Genomic DNA, 18,322 nt, shown 5'->3' on the forward strand with positions numbered 1-18,322 from the left:
GGGTATTTTTTATTTTGCAATTTTTTGTACAGTTTTATCAAAATGCTGGTTGGATTTTTTTTAACAGCAGCTTTCAAATGTTGACATTGTTATATGCGCACACCCCAGTTTTCAGTAAACAGAACTTGTGGATAACCATTTTCAGTAAGGATCTGGACAGAGATTGCAATTAAAAATATTATGAAAAATTCCACAAAAACAAAATATCTGAACATGTCAACTGCTCTCCACGAAAACTTTCAATTGAGAAAAAAGGACATTTTTCAACCCCAAACTTCCTTTTTGAAAAATTTCAGTCAGCTCTACTAATCGCATAGAAATATCTTGATTGCCAGCCTAGCTATGAGAACATCATTAGCCCTGAATACACTGGCCCTAACTGATTGTATGGTCCATAAGCAGCAGTAGTATAGGATTTATATGCTCTCTCTATATGCTTCAGCCAATAGAGGGTAACCAGTCTCTCTTACACATGCACACACATGCGTGTCTGACATTACATCCAGAAGACGGCAGTGCTGATACAGATGCAATAGCCACTACAGAACATTTCCTCCATTCTCAGTAACACCATTCTTTTAAGGGATCTGAAATGTGTGGGGTGGAATTCCTATCTGCTTCTTACAAAGGCAGCTCCTCATCCCTCATCATCCTCACTATCACCTCAATATGAATTACATTGCTACGGTAACTCCTACAGACGCACCCACATGTACCCTGCCCAGTGAGGTAACGGTAAACCTTGAGGGAGTGTGCAGGGTTGTGGAATAAGCACCAAACTATTCATATGAAGATCTCAACAAACTTTATATACAGGGATCACTTTATCATCCATGAAGATACAGCCACCTGTGGGATGGGATGAGACAGCTGTTTAACACACTACATACCAGTTCTAGAGAGGAATGAAGGTGAAAAGTGTAGGCCGGTGTAAAATGAGGATGCTGTACTGTGTGTGGAGGGGTTGTGAGGCATAGGTAATTAGTGTTCACAAAATGCTTTGAGAGCCTGGGATAAGAGACAGAATGTATAAAGAGCAAAGTTAAAAGGTGATTTCTACCCCAGGAGTGGTCTCCTTTGCAAACTTCCTCTCCAGCCAGATATGCTCCCCTCTAATATCCCTCCATGCTTCACAAACAACTTCCTGTTTTCAAAGCACTTTCCAAGCAGCCTCCCAGCCCCTCTTGTGAGCTGGCTCAGTGCCATGATCCCCATTTTACAGCTGAGGAACTGAGAGGAAAAGTGCCTCACCTAAGGCTCACCACACAGTGACTCAGTGGCAGAGCTGGGATTAGAACCTAACAGCTCCCAGGCCTGTGCTCAGACCGCTAGGCAATGCTCCCGCTTCCCAGCGGGGGGCAGGTTTTGTAGTATTGTACCAGTCTCTCACTGAAACCGTTTTTCTGTAGAAGCTACAGCCGATGCCAACCAAACCCCATGCAGCCGGGAAGAGCCCCTCCATGCTCTGCGGTGACACTGCTTCGACCCTTGCTGGCTCAGAGTCTGGCAGGTAGCCAGCTGCTTATAACGTAGCCCAAAGGGTAGGGCAGGATAGGAGGCCGCTCTGCCTCCCTTCGTCCCCATTCTCAAGCTGTGCCCTCGCTAGCCCAAGCCGACAGCCTCCCTGCAGCAGGAGTGACTAAATAGCTAGCGGTGAATCATATGGATTTGATGAATGACTGCAGTGATGGGGGGTGGGGGCAGGGAAGGAACGGGGAGGGGTGTGAGAAACTTGTCAGGTTTCTCTCTCCCACTGTGTCTGTCACTCTAGATGTTGAGCGCGCCGTCCCTGCTTCACGTGGCACCATGACAGCGCAATGCTGCTAGTGCTTGGGGGTAGAGAAGACTGAACTAGGCTGAGGGAGGATGCTGATTCCACCTGGAGGACCTTGGTGCGGCCATGGCGCCCCGGAGCAGAGTTAAGCATAGAAATGAGAGCTGGAAGGATGCCCTGAGACAGCTAGCCTGTCCCACCCCCTCTGTCAGCCAGTGCAGGGGCATCCCCGGCGTCCCCAGGGATGCAGGAGGGAGGAGAGAAGTAGGGGCAGGCTGCCAATTCTTCATTCATCACAACCCACACACATGCCATGGTGGCCCCAACGTCCTGAGACCATCTTTTGTCTTGTGTCTCCAGAGACTTCTGGCCGCAGCTGCTGCATGGAGGAGAGTTTCCCAGCTCCCAGGCTGCTCATGGGAAGTTTAGCAGGAGGTGTGGGGGGGAGGAAGGAATTCACAGAACCTTTCGCCACCCCTTGACAAGTAGCTGCTGCTGTCCTCGGAGTGACTCCGTCGCCAGCCCCCGGTGTGACCCCTTCCAGCCGCCTCCGCTGGTATGTGACATTACAGGAGGCTTTTGTCTTTGTGTGGCTTGTTGGTTTCAGAAAGCAAATCTCGGGGCTCTGCCCCTGGGTTCATGTGACTCTGTAGCAGAGTTTCCTAAACATGGGCCTGACCTGCCTCTCTTGAGAGCAGGAAAAGCACTCAGGCTTCCCCTGTTGTCCCTCCATTTAAAATGAGGGCTGTGCATGCATGGGGGTGGGAGGCAGCGGTGCCTTTGAGAAGCATCTTTTAATCCTAGATTGGGGCAGCCCTGTGTTTGGTTCCTAGTGTGGGGCTGTTTCCACTGGGGGACCCCGATGAGCTGTCTATGCATTGGTTTGGGGTCAGAATATTCAAAATTAGCAGCGCGAGAATCTGATCAACCTCTCAGCTGGGCTCCAGCCTGCGCTGGGCAGTAGCAGGAAAGCAGACAGCAGCCTCTGCTCCCCTCTGCAGCCCTTCCATGGTTCTCAAACTACAGCACCCTCCTTGATGAGCTGCAGAATGAAACTTTGGGAGAAGCAAGTAGTGTGGGGGGTGATTTGAGGGAGGTCCTGAGGGATTTGGGGGGTTGAGCAGGAAGTGGGAGTTGTAGTGTGCATGGGGAAGAGAGTCTCTCATTTGTTCTGCAGATTGAAAGATGGGGTGAGCCCCTGAATTTGTGAATGCTTGTACAGCTCCCTAGAGCTCTTGGGCATTCTTGGCCAGTTATGCAGAGTTAAACTGAGATGTCATGGGTGAGGCTCGTCTTGAGTCTAACGAGGGATCGGTTTCCACCGCAAAGCATGGGGCTTGCTTCCCCTCCTTTGAGTTTTGCCAAGTCCTCAGCAGCAAAGGAAACTGACTCTTCTTTTAATCTCCAAGGACTAGACAGAACCCTCCTGCACCTTACCTCCTCCCCAGAGGACCTGAGCTGTAGCCTGAGAGGACAGCCTCACATCCAGAGATGCTTGGCTTCAGAGAGAGGCTGATACTTTCCTTTTGTTTGCACACAAGATAAAGGTTCGTGTCAGGATTGAAGGAACAGTTCTGATTGGATGACCGTAATCCTGAGCTGCACATAGTAAAATCCTTATTGGCCACACCATTTGGATCTAAATAGCCACATCACCCACCCCTTGTATGCCTACACCCATGAAAAGACAATAGAAGGAAGGGGAAGGTGAAAGAGGAGAGGAAACATATTTCAACACCATTATTTCCTCCCTCCCCTGCCGCACTATTTGAGCTCCATTTGGTCACTGATGGCTGTTTAGGGCCCCATGCCATTGCCATTGCCCATCCTGGACGTGCTGTGTGGATAAGCAAAGCTGTCCCTGGTTGCATCTACTCCAGCTGTGACATTACCTGTTCCTCTTCCTGTCGGTTAGATGGTAACATTGATAGCATTGCCCTGCAGTAAGTTTATGAGCAAGAGACATGCAAGGGCCTGTGTTGATAGAGAGAAGTAGCTGGCAGGCTGGTCTTGTGAACAATGGACTGATGCCACGTTCCTTTGGGCCGCGTCTTTCAGACAACTACCTTATGGAATTAGGCACCAAATCATCAGCAGGGCAGGGTGACGCTAAGAGGCCAGAGAGAAAAGAGATTTGAAATTAGGTGGAACATGGATTGGGTGAAGAAATATGGGGAGGCTGTTGTAGATTCTGGGAGCTGCAGAGGTGAAGGCTGTCTCACCAACCTGGTGGCACTGTGCAGAGGGACAGTGAGGAGCCTGGTGGTAGAATGACAGAGAAAGTGAGCAGAGGAGTAGAAAGAGGGACAGGCCTGGAGGTCCTCTGAGCCATAGCCCTGGAGCTTTTAAAAACAAAGATGGCAGATTTGAATCATCCCCTGAAATGCTCCTGGAGCCAGCCATGGTCCGTGAGAGGGAGGCAATGGGACTGCTCCTGCTTGTGCATTGAAGAAGGTGGCAGCAGCACTGTGCAGGTGCTGGAGTCTGGAGAGCTGGACTCTGGGGAGGCCATAGAGAAGGAAGCTGCCATGGCAGACGTGAGAGGAGTGGAAGGTCTGGCTAAGATGTCGGTAGAGGCACAGCTGCAGCAAGGCTGGAACGGTGGTAGGGTCAGATTGCCAGACAGGAAAGGTAGGCACCATGGTTAGAGACCGTAGGTGCAAATAGAAGATTTGAGTCAAGGGTGGAGCTGGGGCCGTATCTGTGTACAACAGAAGAACCCTAGTGATCCTAAGGTCTCAGGGGGATCCTCAGCCCCTCAGAAAATTGGGGGAGACATTCCATCAGGGTCCCTTGATTGCGGATTGCTGGCCGATTCCCCTGATTATAGGGGACAGCAGGAGAGGACATTAGTAGTTAGGTCTCTGGTCCGGGGCTATAGGCACCATTTCAATCAAAACATTTCTTGGTGGGACATTTGCATGTGGAATCTGGGTCTGATGGCCAGTGTGTAGTTCTTTGAGAGAGGAATGCCATTCAGTCCTAATGCAGAAGGCAATATATCCCAGATCACTGGGGTCTGATCTCTTTTCAGGACTCAGAGGTAGTGATTTTCACACACGGCTTAATTTCTCTAGCCCATTAACAAGGTAATGACTCGATCCATAGGCTGTGTTCACCTCACAGAAGCTCACACGCTGTGTAGGGGCTGTGGGATGTGAAAGCAGGCTCAGATTTCCTGAATCTGCTGACCTGGTGATTGGTCCCAGGTCTGGTCTCATGGAGGGGCAGATTTTCTGCACACATCTGGGGTCTGATGGGATTAAAGCCCACTCCAAATGGCTGTGAGCAAAGGAAAATCTTCCCAAACAGATTCCAGTAGGGATAATCAGGGTGAGGTAGAGACTCTGGGATATCAGTCTCAAGGAGCTTGCCATCCCAGCACTAAGATATGGGCTCAGGGAGGTGGGGGTAGGAGGGCTTGGTAAGGTTGGGTAGGAAAACATGGGAGGAAATTTTTCTTGCACCAGTAATTCCCTCTACTGGAGACCCAAATGACACTGCTGGGAGTGCAGAAATTTATCCTCCTGACCACTCCGTGGCACTGTGACGCCTGGATCATGAAGGAAAACGAGCAGAATGCCAAACGCTGCCTAGTGCTGAGTTGATGTTCTTGGGGGCAAAGGGCAACATGCAGCTGAGGCTGAAGGGGCTTCCTGTGACGTTCCCCTCTGGTGTTATCTGGACTGGCTATCTGCTAGGTCACTCCAATCCTTGACTCTGGGAGCCAACCTGACCCTGCTCTGCTGTGAGAACCCCCCACTCCTGGGCTGTTCACGCACAGCCTATGGCATGTAAGCTGCTCCCAGCTACTTGCAACCGAATGACACTAGCCAATATCTCTGGTCCCAGACACAACCCTAGGAACCTCCGTCTTGCAGTGTCCAGTTATGCCCACTGAACGCTGCAAGCTTGTATGAGTTCATCAATTTAACAAAGAAATTGATATGTACCAGGCTTGTTATCCCAAGGGGAGTTTTTGACACACTTCAAACCAAACACACTGCTTCAGGTAGAATAAACAAACAGATGTATTAACTATAAAGACAGATTTTAAGTGATTATAAGTCAAAGCATAACAAGTCAGATTTGGGCAAATGAAATAAAAGCAAAATGCATTCTAAGCTGATCTTAACACTTTCAGTGCCCATACAAACTTAGATGCTTCTCACCACAGGCTGGCTGGTTGCTCTTCAGCCAGGCTCTCCCCTTTGATCAGCACTTCAGTCACTTGGTGTGATATCTGTAGATGTAGGTGGAAGAGAGAGGAAGAGCATGGCAAATGTCTCTTCCTCTTATCATGTCCTTTCCTCCCTCTTGGCTTTCTACCACCCTTCAGAGTCAGGAGAGGTGAGTCTCTCCAAGCAAGGTGGAGCAATTCCCCTAGTGTGGCCTCATGCAGGTGAGTCATTGCATTGTAGCTCCCCTGCTGGACAATGGCTGCTGATGGGTTGTTTGACACCCCGCCCGGGTGTTGGTCACTTTCCTTGTTGTTGCCTATGGGGAGCTAATTTCTGGCTGATTCCCCCAACTTACAGCATGTTTTAGTGACAACCATACGACACAGTTCTTACAACTTCATATGCATTAATGTTACACATCTATGGATAGAGAAATGACTTTCAGCAGATCATAACCTTTCCCCTGATACCTTACAAGGCATGCTTTCTATGTAAGATCACGATTACATGAAAATGCGGAATATGGGGGTTACAGCACACTCCCCCAAGGTGTAGAATGTTACACTTCCTCAGTAGCATTGCTTGTTGAACAGTGTCCCTGGCACCAGGTCAGCTTCTGGGGCTATCAGCAGTTTACATCAGAGCTTCTCAGTGTGCTCCCACATTCAGTACATTCCCCTGCCTTTATATACATTTACAAATCACATTACATTCACTATCCATTGCATCCTGTGTTTTGAGATCAGCTTCGTTACTTTCCAGGAACCAATCCCTGGACAGAGTGCACTGTCCATGTTTGACTTTGCTCTTTACCTCATCTTTACACTCCGACTTCTCTTTTTCAGTCCAGAGCAACAGGATGCACCCCCAGCAGATCCTCTGTGGCAGAATAGGTTGTTCCCCTCCTTAGCCTCCAGGGCCTGTTTCCTGAAGGGCCTCAGGGACAGCAGCTGTTCTGGGCCGGAATGTGTGATTTGAAAAGAGAACGCTTTACGCTGTACGAAGGATGGGAGCCAGGAAATGGGAGAAGGGTGGTTTTTAGCCAGCCCTCATTTTTCAATATGGATTTGTGGTGAGTGATGGCATGAGACGGGAAGGTGGCTCTAAGGAAGAGCAATGTGTTTCTCTTTGAATATGTCTTTTCTAAGGTAAAGCTGGTTTAAACAATAGGCAAACACTTGGGGCGGTGCTGTGAGGGGAGTGATGCCCCATTACTAAGAGGAGGAAGGACCAGGAAGATTCTGGAAAACTCCAGGGCAGTTGGGAAGGGAGTTGGTCTGAAGTAGGGAAATGGGGCAGCTGAGGAATTGGGGAAGGGGGCATGTCTGGGGGAAACTTGCAGGAGGGGCCAGGGCCCCAGGAGCAGGTGGGAGACAGGGAGCTGGGCTGAAGCCAAAGGAAATGTTAGAGTGGAGCAGCTCCAGCTTCTGCTAGGGCTATACAGATCCCTCCCTCCTCCCACACACACCTCAACATCTAGCAGAGGGATTTGCCCCTCCACACATACACACCCCTTGCCACTGGAGATAGGGTTCCCTCCCCTCACTGCTGAAAATAGGACTTTACCCCAAGAAGTGAGGGGGAACTTCATAGGGAGAGAGAACGAGTAAAGACTCTCCCCCCTGCCCAGTGGTGCAAGTAGTGTAGTACAGTACACCGTACCAGTAAGCTATTTATAACTGTACACCACACCACAAAGTCACAAGAGGAGCATAACATGGGGCCGCCGGGCGGCCCCGCTCCGACAACTGCTCCAGCGCAGCTGTACCACCCCCAGGCCTTCCACGCAGCTACGTACCTGTGTCTCCTGTCCGGGGTCTGTACCGCAGCCCTGCCAGAGGGCTGGGAGCGGGGCTGGGAGCGGTACAGTGACACCGGTGGAGTTGCCAGCGTGGGGCCGTCCGACGTTCTGCTTCTTTTGCCAGTGGCGTTCCAGAGCGCCCTGTGGTTCAAAAGTCTCCGGTGCAGTGGGAGAAGGACAGAGCCCCCCCTCCCCATCCGGGAACGTGGGATGGATCATGGGGAGGGGAGGTGGAGAGCACAGGGCCCCAGGCTGGGGGCGGGCTGGGGTCACGTGAGGAGTCAGGTGGGGAGGTCACGGCCCACCCCCCCCCCCCATTTAGTTCGTGCAGCGTACCGATAAGAAATGAATTCTACTTGCACCGCTGTGGACCCTGCTTTGGGTATCCTGTTCCCCCATCGCACTTCACTTTGCCCAAGTGGGAAATTGGGAGTGCCCTGCACAGGGCATGATGCGTTTGCTCTTTCCTGCCAGCCTGAGCTGAAGCACTTTAGAGGTCACTGTGCCCTCCTCTGGTAAAGCCACATCTCTCACGTTTGTGCTGAGCTCAGCACTGGGGTATTGACGTACCTGTTCCAGCCTGAGATTGTTATTGATCCCTGTCTGTGGTGCTGAATCAATGTAACCAGCTCAGTTTTCCTTGCCTACCCCTCTAGGATCACCACTGACCTTCCACTGATCACACAAAGTCATAAGTCTTAGCTTTATCAACTCTTCCCAGTTTGGGAGTGGGGAGAGGGGGGATTTAAGGGGCATTGACTTGGCCTTCACATTACATCTCTCCCCACATCCCATTCCTGCAAGCTGAAGAAAACTCCCCCAGCACATACCTAGGAAGGGCAGATAGGGGAAGAGAGCAGGGAGAGTGTAGTTCAGGAAGCAGTGTGATCTAGTGGCCAGAGCACAGAACTGGGAATCAGGGCTGCTGGGTTCTAATCCCACATCTTCTGTTGGCTCTCTGTGACCACCATGAACCAGTCCCTTAGCCTCTTTGTGCCTCTGTTTTCTAATCTGCAAAACAAAGTTGATAGCCCCCCTGGGAGATAGATAAAGATTATGATCAGCCCTAGGCAAATACTGTCCCCAAAAGTGACTGACTATTCATTTTAATTTTACAAAGGATTTGCTTTGCTGTGTTCATGGTCTTTGTGCATTCACTTTCCAGAAATACCCTAGCACAGGGGTGGGCAAACTTTTTGGCCTGAGGGCCACATCTGGGTATGGAAATTGTATGGTGGGCCATGAATGCTCACAAAACTGGGGGTTTGGATGCGGGAGGGCGTGAGGGCTCCAGCTGGGGGTGCGGGCTCTGGTGTGGGTCCAGAAATGAAGAGTTCCGGGTGCAGGAGGGGGCTCCAAGCTGGGGCAGCAGATTGGGGTGTGTGGGAAGGGTGGGGGCTCCAGCTGGGGGTGCGGGCTCTGGGGTGGGGCTGGGGATGAGAGGTTTGGGGTGCAGGAGGGTGCACTGGGCTGAGACCAAGGGGTTGAGAGGGTGGGAGGAGGATCAGGGTTGGGGGTTGGTGTGCAGGAGGGTGTCAGGTGTGCAGGGTCCAGGTGGCTCTTACCTCAAGCAGCTCCTGGAAGCAGCAGCATGTCCTCCCCCCTCTGGCTCCTACGCGGAGGCGCGGCCAGGCGGCACATGTGGGGCAAGTCCCGAACCCTGCTCCCCAGCAGGAGCTCGAAGGCTGGATTAAAACATCTGAAGGGCTGGATGTGGCCCCCGGGCGTTAGTTTGCCCACCCCTGCCCTAGCAAGTGAGTTCCTGGCAAGGATGTTCAAGGGAAAGGACAATATTCACGTAAAGCAAATTTCATATTTATAATAGGACATCTGATTCTGCACGTTACGCTCATCCAGTCAGACACCAGAAACATACTCTGTGTCCAGAAATTTGAAGAAATTTTCTGGCAAATCACTTTGGATAACACATCGAAGAGAATCACGGGCCATTCATGGACAGTTTGTGGACAGGAAAAAAACAAAATACGCCAAATGAATGATGAATTATGCATGATTCTATCCATGCTAGCTGTAAGATTTACTTAATTCTTTTCTTGTCTGTAGTGGCCTCCTTTGGAGGGTCTCAATGTCCTGTACAATGTGTTATTATTAATGTGGCAAGGACACAAGATCTGAAGGAGAAATATTTTGTCCAAACACAAATATCTGTATTAAGTGAGAAAAACTCAGGGCAGGTCACAGATTTATCTATAAATTGGATAAAATTTCTTATTTTATTGTGTATATATTTCTTTGCCTTCTTTAGGATCTCTCACTTGTCATCTTGGTCAGGCAAGCAACGCGCTGTGACTTTTGCTTTTCTGCTAAACTCTTTTTTATTGTAACTTCATCAACCAGTCCCCTACCCCAGCTCATTCAGCTGTTTCATCCACCTGTTGTGCTCTGCCTGACATGCAGATTGTGAGCTCTCTGGGACAGGGACCATTGTCTTTGGTCCATGTCTGTACAGCACCTAGCATAGTGAGGCCCTGTTTCTTGGTTGAGATTCCTAAGTGCTATCATAATACAAATAATAAATAATAATAGAAGGATCTCAAAGAACTTCATAGACATTAAGGCACACACCCATGTCTCTGTTGTAGATCAGGGTTATCCCCATTGTACAGATGGGGAAACCGAGGCACAGAGCAGGGGAAGCGATTAGCCCAGGTTCATACAGTGAGTCAGTGGCACAGCTGGGAATAGAACCTGGTCTCCTGATTTCATGTCCCTGGCTTGTTCCGTTAGAACATGCTCACTTATTAGTATAATCTGTGTGGCCTTTCATCCCAAAGACCTTTACAAATTCTCTGTACAGTAATCCCTGCACACAACATTGAAATGCAACTACCTCTGGTGCAGAACACAGAAGCTGTTTTACAGCACACAACAGTACAACACAACAGTTTAGAACAGAAGGGAAGCATAACCATGCATCCAGCTGAAAATGTCAGGAGAAATTTAAGGAGGCAGATTCCTAAGTACTTCCAAATAAGAGATAAGAGTTTAAACCCAAATCCTCTTTTCCTATTAAGGGAAGTTGGGCAAGCTAGTTTTGGGGTACAGAGAGCAGTATGCTTCTTGGTTATTTATACTTGTGTTATTCAATGAACAGCTTAGAAAGGGGTAAGTAAGTGTCTAAAAGGCATTTCACTCAACCCAGCTCTCCCTTATAAAGAAATGATTTAATATGCTGCAGTACTGACCCACAATACTGCTGCATACCGTGGTGTTAGCAGTGTTTTAGAATACCAGAGTATTTCACAATCATAATGACATGCGGAAATTAACCTATGCTTTCCCGTAGTAACCTTAAGAACATCTTGTGGGTCAGAGTTAAGAACCCTTTCAACATATGTATCGTTAGTATGATTATGACTCTGTAAATAAGGTATATAATTAGTGACCTCTCAGTTGAAAGAGTTCATAAGCATGTCTTGCAGGACAGAGCTCAGGTCATTATGGGAATGTGTAAGGTGAAATTACCACAATATTATTGCTGACCAAATGTATGAAGCAAGAATCATAGAATATTTATGTAAATTCCCTTCAGCTGGTTATTCTCATGGTATGCCTGTAGTTATGTAGTTTGCATCAGAGTGTTAGTAACTTCTGCAACTTTAACCGTAAGGAAACCAGGATGTTTGTTTTGGAACACCTGCGCTGGAAAGGTGCCCGGTGCGCTGGCGTCTGGAGAAGGAGATGTCTGAGGTGGGACTGAGGTTGATTGAAAAGTACTGGATAATGCACTGGAGCCAGCTCAGGGCTCTGGGCTATGTGATGGGACTGGAGGGATTGTAATGAGGCTGAGTTGGGGCTGCGATTGAGTTGCAGAGGGGCAGGGTCATGGGCCTGGGTAGGAGGAGGGTGGAATGGAGCTGAACTAGAGGGAGGGCAGGGGTGCTGGGTAGGGGTGCTCTCTTTCTGTTCCTAAAATTTCTTACAATCCCCAAAGTTCAGCAATAAAAAAGTGAATCAAGCTCAGGGAATTGGGGGCAGGAGAGATGGGGCAGGAGTTGGTTTGGGAGCTGAATTTGGGGGGCACACCGGAGGTTTGCCTTTGGGAGGCATATGGATAGGAAAACTTGGAGGGAAATGAAATGCAGCATGTACAGGAAGAATCTGCTCCTGGATGGACGAAGATCAGCAAAGCTATAATCTGCTTCTCTAGATAGCTAGTGGGGAAGGGGGTAGCATCAGGGACCTAGTAGGCTCTCTCCTGTGGCAGGAAGAGTAAGTAGTGCTCATAAGGAACATAACATAAGGAACATAAGAACGGCCATACTGGGTCAGACTAAAGGTCCATCTAGCCCAGTATCCTGTCTTCCAACAGTGCACAGTGGCCACTGCCAGGTGCTTCAGAGGGAATGAACAGAACAGGTAATCATCAAGTGATCCATTCCCTGTCACTCTTGGAAACAGTCACCAGTCATGGGATCTAGCTCCAGGAAAGCAGGTCGGAGGTGGGATAGGAGCTGCAGGTTGCTAGGAGCCTCCTGGTTTATTTGCTAGAGGTCCAACAGCTCCGTCCATCAGAGACTTACTCTCCTTGTTAACAAAAGGGAGATTAATTATTTAGCAGCTGAAAATGCCAGATGGCGACAGCTCTGTTGTTTACCTGGGGAAGGGAGGGAGGGAGACATGCACCCAAGAGATGAACAGATTGAGTGCAGCTCTACAGGGAAGTGCTTAACCCTCACTGGCCCCGTGCCTTCATCTGCTCCCCTGACACCTCGCCAGCCTTCTGGGGCGGCTTTTTTCTCTCAGAGACCAATGGGCTAGGGCACTGGCAGGCTGAGAAGAGGGCTGCAGTAAATTCCCTTGTCCCCAGTTCACTTTTCAAAGGGCTCACCTTGCTCGCACTCATATGCACCTGCTCATTCCTTTTCCATGGGACCACTTATCCCATGCACATGGAATCCCATTTCCAGAGCTTCTGTCATCTCCATGGGGCTGCCCCGGGGCTCACCGTATCATTCACCCTGACTTGGTAAGGGGAGGAGGAGACAAGTGAGGAATGGGAGGCAGCCATACTGCAAAGAGTTCTTCTCAACCCCCCAAAACTAGGAGTTCAGCCCCTGATCCCAATGGGATCCAACTATCTAGTATAGACACAGCCTTAGGAAAGATCCTGCCAGTCCAAGAAGATGACATAGAACCTCTCCTGATGGGAGGCCAAATTTATGGCCTGCAGCCATCCCACCTTGGGCTGGGATCTTGTCAGACTTCACATGTTAAGCAGGATCAGGCCAAGTCAGTAAGTACTGGATGTAAGACCTCCAAGGTGCTTCAGGGAGCAGCCCGGGTGACTCAGTCACAGGCACCGAGTTGGCACTTACTCCACGGTCCCAGTGTGATGGTCGGGGATGCAGTTCTGTGGGGGGGGATAACTCAGGAGGAGGAGGTGGGGGTGAGTACAGGACACAATACCCAACATAGTGGTAGGTGGCACTGTGCTGGATAAGATATAAGGTCTGAATCCTTAACCTCTCCTGGGGACTGAAGCTCCTGGGGCACTTTCCCTTTCCCCAGGAGTCAGCATGCTAACTAGATCCACAGGAACCTTTCCCAACCGAACCCCAAACTGCTTAAGCCTTGGTGAGTTCCAGGTTCAAAGATAGAAGCCAAAGTGTTTTGCACACATACATATACTTTCTTTGAGGCTCTTCCATCAGAACATCTTGCTGTTCCTGTAGAGAGGCAGATTTTCTTTGCAGAGGGATTCTCATTTGTTTCTGTAGCAAAACCAATCACATCTGGTCCCAGCGGAGCAGAGCGCTATACGCATCATGCACGTGCTTAGTCCCATGGGCAGGTCCATCAGGTCAAGCAAAGCCCCATTCTCATTGCACAGTGCTGAGCACAGCTGGTTGTCTCAGTTTTCACCTTCGTTATTGCTTGGATCAGACCCACAACGTAAGGCCAAATTCCAGGGGGAAGTGTGGTCTAGTGGGCAGGACACTTGACTGGGACTTGGGCAGTCTTGGTTCTATTCCTGGTTGAACTGTTGGGTTACCTTAATTTCTCTCTGTGCCTGTTTTCACTTTCACCCTTTGTCTGTCATGTCTATTTAGTCTGTAAGCTCACTGGGGCAGAGACTGTCTCTTATTGGGTGTTTGTACAGCCCTTAACACAACAGGGCCCTGATCTTGGTTGTAATATAAATAAAAAGAAGGGTATGAAACCAACACTCACCAGCAGTGAGACCCAGCTTACCAACCTGCTTGTGAACAGACTCAGGGGTGTTTCATCTGGCTCTAGCATTAACAGCAATCAGGATATTAGTGCTTGGCACATCTGCAGCACGTTACATTGCCATAGCACACTAGACACTTGAGGAAGGTTGAAACGAGACCAGCAGTTTGCAAGGAAATTGGCATGGCCTGGTGCAGTGGCTAGGGGTGCGGTGCAACATCATGAGGGATGGAGGTGGGGAACAAGCGTGTCCAGCAAAACAGTAGTGAGGGCCCTTCCCTTCCCTTCTCCTTGCTAAGTATAACAGTTCATGGTACAAAACCGAGCCCCAGTCAGCCTGTCCTAGGGATCCAGGATTTGCTGCACCAGATCCAAGCATTGCTCCCTGGCTTTCCTCTTCCCAATCCCTCGGAGGGAGATGGGGCATGGAAAGGAGCAGGGTGCCAGTAGATCTGGACAGTGCTGGCTACATGCTCAGTGTTCATGGAACAAGGTGCTCAGCGCTACTTACGGAGCCATCATTTTAAAACGGTGCAGGACCCTGCATGCCGCTAGCCACAAAGTCCAGTCCCATGGTGCCAAGACAGCAGTGACTGGAGGCACTAAAAGGCAGCATTGGGGGTGGAAGCATATTGACTATAGGCTGCGGCACCACGATAGCACTCCTCATAAGGTTCAGTACAGCCTGCCAACCCTATCAGGCCTGGTTCCCTGAGCTAGATCCTCTCTCATCCCCAAAGCAGCAGGTTTAGTTGGATCCCAGGACCTTGCCCTCTGAATGCACAGAGACTAAGCACAGTCCTGCAGTGACAGCGAGGTCATCAGCATGGAAGAGAAGGTTGGTTCAAGGAGGGATATTGGAGACACTGCTACTCCCACAGGCCCTGGGGATAGATCAGTCACCACTTCATCCCCTGCTGATACTGGATAAAACCACAGACCCAAATCAGATCCTGTATTTCCGGGACTGGGCTTGGGCCCTGTCACCTGTTGCTGCTGGGAGAGGGAAGGGGATGTTGTGTCATTCTTCTTGTGACCACCAACGAAAGCTTATGCTCAAATAAATAAAGCTTATGCTCAAATCTAAGGTGCCATAAGTACTCCTGTTCTTTTTGTGGATACAGACTAACACAGCTGCTACTCTGAAACCTGTCATTATGCAAGGCACTGAATTTAGCCGTATATCTTCTTACTATATGTTCCATTCTATTTATCCGATGAAGTGGGCTGTAGCCCACGAAAGCTTATGCTCAGATAAATTTGTGAGTCTCTAAGGTGCCACAAGTACTCCTGTTCTTTTTGCAGATACAGACTAACATGGCTGCTACTCTGAAACAAGCCAGTGAGAGTTGCCCAGGAGGGAACCAGCTGAATAGTGACACTGAAATGTTTGTGATAAGCAAACTAGGGAAATAGACAAGCCTACTATGAGATGGGTGCACAACTAGTTGGAAAATCATACTCAGAGAGTAGTTATCAATGGTTCAAACTCACAGGGCATATTGAGTGGGGTCTCGCTGGGATCTCTTCTGGGCCTGGTTCTATTCAATTTCTTCATAAATTAGTTGGATAATGGCAAAGAGAGCACACTGATAAAGTTTGTGAATGATACCAAGCTGGGAGAGGTTGCAAGTGCTTTGGAGGGCAGGATTAGAATTCAAAATGATCTTGATAAACTGGAGAATTGGTCTGAAATAAATAGGATGAAAGTCAATAACGACAAGTGCAATGTACAAGACTTAGGAAGGAATAATTAATTCCACGCACACAAAATGGAAAAATGACTACCTAGGAAGGAGTACTGCAGAAAAGGATCTGTGGGTTATCATGGATCACAAACTAAATATGAGTCAACAATGTAACACTATTGCAGAAAAAGCGAACATCATTCTGGGAAGTATTACAGACACGAAAAGTAATTCTTCCACTCTGCTTAGCACTGATAAGGACTCAGCTGGGGTATTGTGTCCAGTTCTCGGCACCACACTTCAGACTGGTGCAGACAAATTGGAGAAGGTGCAGAGGAGAGCAACACATATGATTAAAAGTCTAGAGAACATGACCTATGAGGGAAGACTGAAAGAGTTGGGTCTGTTGAAGTTTGGAGAATTGAAGGCTAAGGAGGGACATGATAATCTTCAAGTGCATTAAAGGTTGTTTTAAAGAGGAGGGTGATATATTGTTTTCGTGCACTGAGGACAGGATAAGAAGTAATGGGGTTAAATTGCAGCAAGAGAGATTTAGATTAAACTTGAGGAAAAACTTCCTAATGCATGGAACAAATTACCTAAGGAGGTTGTGGAATCCCCGCCATTGGAGGTTTGTAAGAACAGGATAGACAAACACCTGTCAGGGATGGGCTAGATAATAGCCTCTCCTGCCTCCAGGCAGCTGCCTAGTTTGCCTATAGCTAAGGTGGCCCCATAGCACTTCTCTGTTTAATAATAATGGTGCAGACTGTTCCCCCTCCAGGTATCGCAGAGATGGGAGCTTTGGAGAGAGCCTTCTTCCTGCCAAGTCACTCCTGGCCCTCTGTGAAGCATAGTGCTGTGCCAATGGAGGTGCCATCTTTTGTATGAAAAATGAAGCTGGGGCCTTGGCTGTCCATGCCCACTAAAGATTTCATGGCACTTAGTAAAACTAGGAGTTTTAATCCCCCATCCCAATTTAGGTAATTCTATTCTGCCTCCCTGAATTTACACAGCAGTTCCAGCAGCAGACAACAGTGGTCCCCCAACTGGTGCTGGCTGCTGCTCCTTGTTTCTAGCTGGTAACTCATACTCTTAAAGGTGAATAATGCATTTAACACCTTTCTAATGCCGCTTTCCGACTAGGCAATCTCTGTAGCTGCCTCAGAGCTGTTAGTTGATCCCTGGTGGGACTGGAGGCGGGGCCGGGTGATGGTGAACGGGTGTCTGTCAATGAAGATGTGGCCCTTGCTATGAAAACATTGAGATCCCCTGGCATACAGGGTAGTTCTCCCACAACTTGCTGTGTGCTGTTGCTGTTAAATGTTACACCTCAGAAGTGGATACATTTCAGGGAAGAATGAGCAATCTCTGTCGGGCAAGAGCAGTTTGGAATCTTTCAGGATGAAAGAGGCTGTAAAAACACATGATGTTATTACTGAGAGATTCTCTGCCACAAGGGGCCACAACAGTGGTTCCCTTAACCCACCCAGCAATATTGTTAATCTATCCAACTATACTCTTAGCGCAGCAGAAGAATCTGTCCTGTCTCGGGCCTCTCCTTCTGCCCCTCCACCCCCACGAACATGATACAGTTCTGTGGTGACCTAGAATCCTATTTTCGACGTCTCCGACTCAAGGAATATTTCCAACACACCTCTGAACAACATACTAATCCACAGAGACCTTCCTACCAACACTACAAAAAGAAGGATTCTGGGTGGACTCCTCCTGAAGGTCAAAACAGCAGACTGGACTTCTACATAGAGTGCTTCCACCAACGTGCACGGGCTGAAATTGTGGAAAAGCAGCACCACTTGCCCCATAACCTCAGCCTTGCAGAACACAATGCCATCCACAGCCTCAGAAACAACTCTGACATCATAATCAAAAAGGCTGACAAAGGAGGTACTGTCATCATCATAAACAGGTCAGAATATGAACAAGAGGCTGCTCGGCAGCTCTCCAACACCACTTTCTACAAGCCATTACCCTCTGATCCCACTGAGAGTTACCAAAAGAAACTACACCATCTGCTCAAGAAACTCCCTGAAAAAGCACAAGAACAAATCCGCACAGACACACCGCTAGAATCCCGACCAGCGGTATTCTATCTGCTAGCCAAGATCCATAAACCTGGAAATCCTGGACGCCCCATCATCTCAGGCATTGACACCCTGACAGCAGGATTGTCTGGCTATGTAGACTCCCTCCTCAGGCCCTACACTACCAGCACTCCCAGCTATCTTCGAGACACCACTGACTTCCTGAGGAAACTACAATCCATTAGTGATCTTCCTGAAAACACCATCCTGGCCACTATGGATGTAGAAGTCCTCTACACCAACATTCCACACAAAGATGGACTACAAGCCATCAGGAACAGTATCCCTGATAATGTCACGGCAAACCTGGTGGCTGAACTTTGTGAGTTTGTCCTCACCCATAACTATTTCACATTTGGGGACAATGTATGCCTTCAAATCAGCGGCACTGCTATGGGTACCCGCATGGCCCCACAGTGTGCCAACATTTTTATGGCTGACTTAGAACTCTTCCTCAGCTCTCGTCCCCTAATGCCCCTACTCTACTTGCGCTACATTGATAACATCTTCATCACCTGGACCCATGGAAAAGAAGCCCTTGAGGAATTCCCCCATGATTTCAACAATTTCCATCCCAC

General features: G+C 49.0%; 1 protein-coding gene across 7 annotated transcripts in view; it reads left to right on the forward strand.

The window, feature by feature from the left end:
- Positions 1–18,322, forward strand: part of TMEM63C (transmembrane protein 63C) — an 87,253-nt gene that overhangs the window by 34,342 nt on the left and 34,589 nt on the right. For 2 of the 7 annotated variants that reach the window (XM_048855549.2, XM_048855551.2), the window contains exons 1-2: positions 2,154–2,330; positions 3,184–3,321. The exons of 4 other annotated variants lie outside the window; for them this stretch is intronic. The gene's annotated coding sequence lies outside the window, so the exon portion shown is untranslated. Of the gene's footprint in view, positions 1–2,153; positions 2,331–3,183; positions 3,322–7,008; positions 7,028–18,322 lie in introns of those variants that run through there. One more of the 7 variants, XM_048855550.2, reaches the window with a different exon arrangement.

This window comes from Caretta caretta, chromosome 6 (assembly GCF_965140235.1).
Source record: "Caretta caretta isolate rCarCar2 chromosome 6, rCarCar1.hap1, whole genome shotgun sequence".
Classification (NCBI taxonomy): domain Eukaryota; kingdom Metazoa; phylum Chordata; order Testudines; family Cheloniidae; genus Caretta; species Caretta caretta.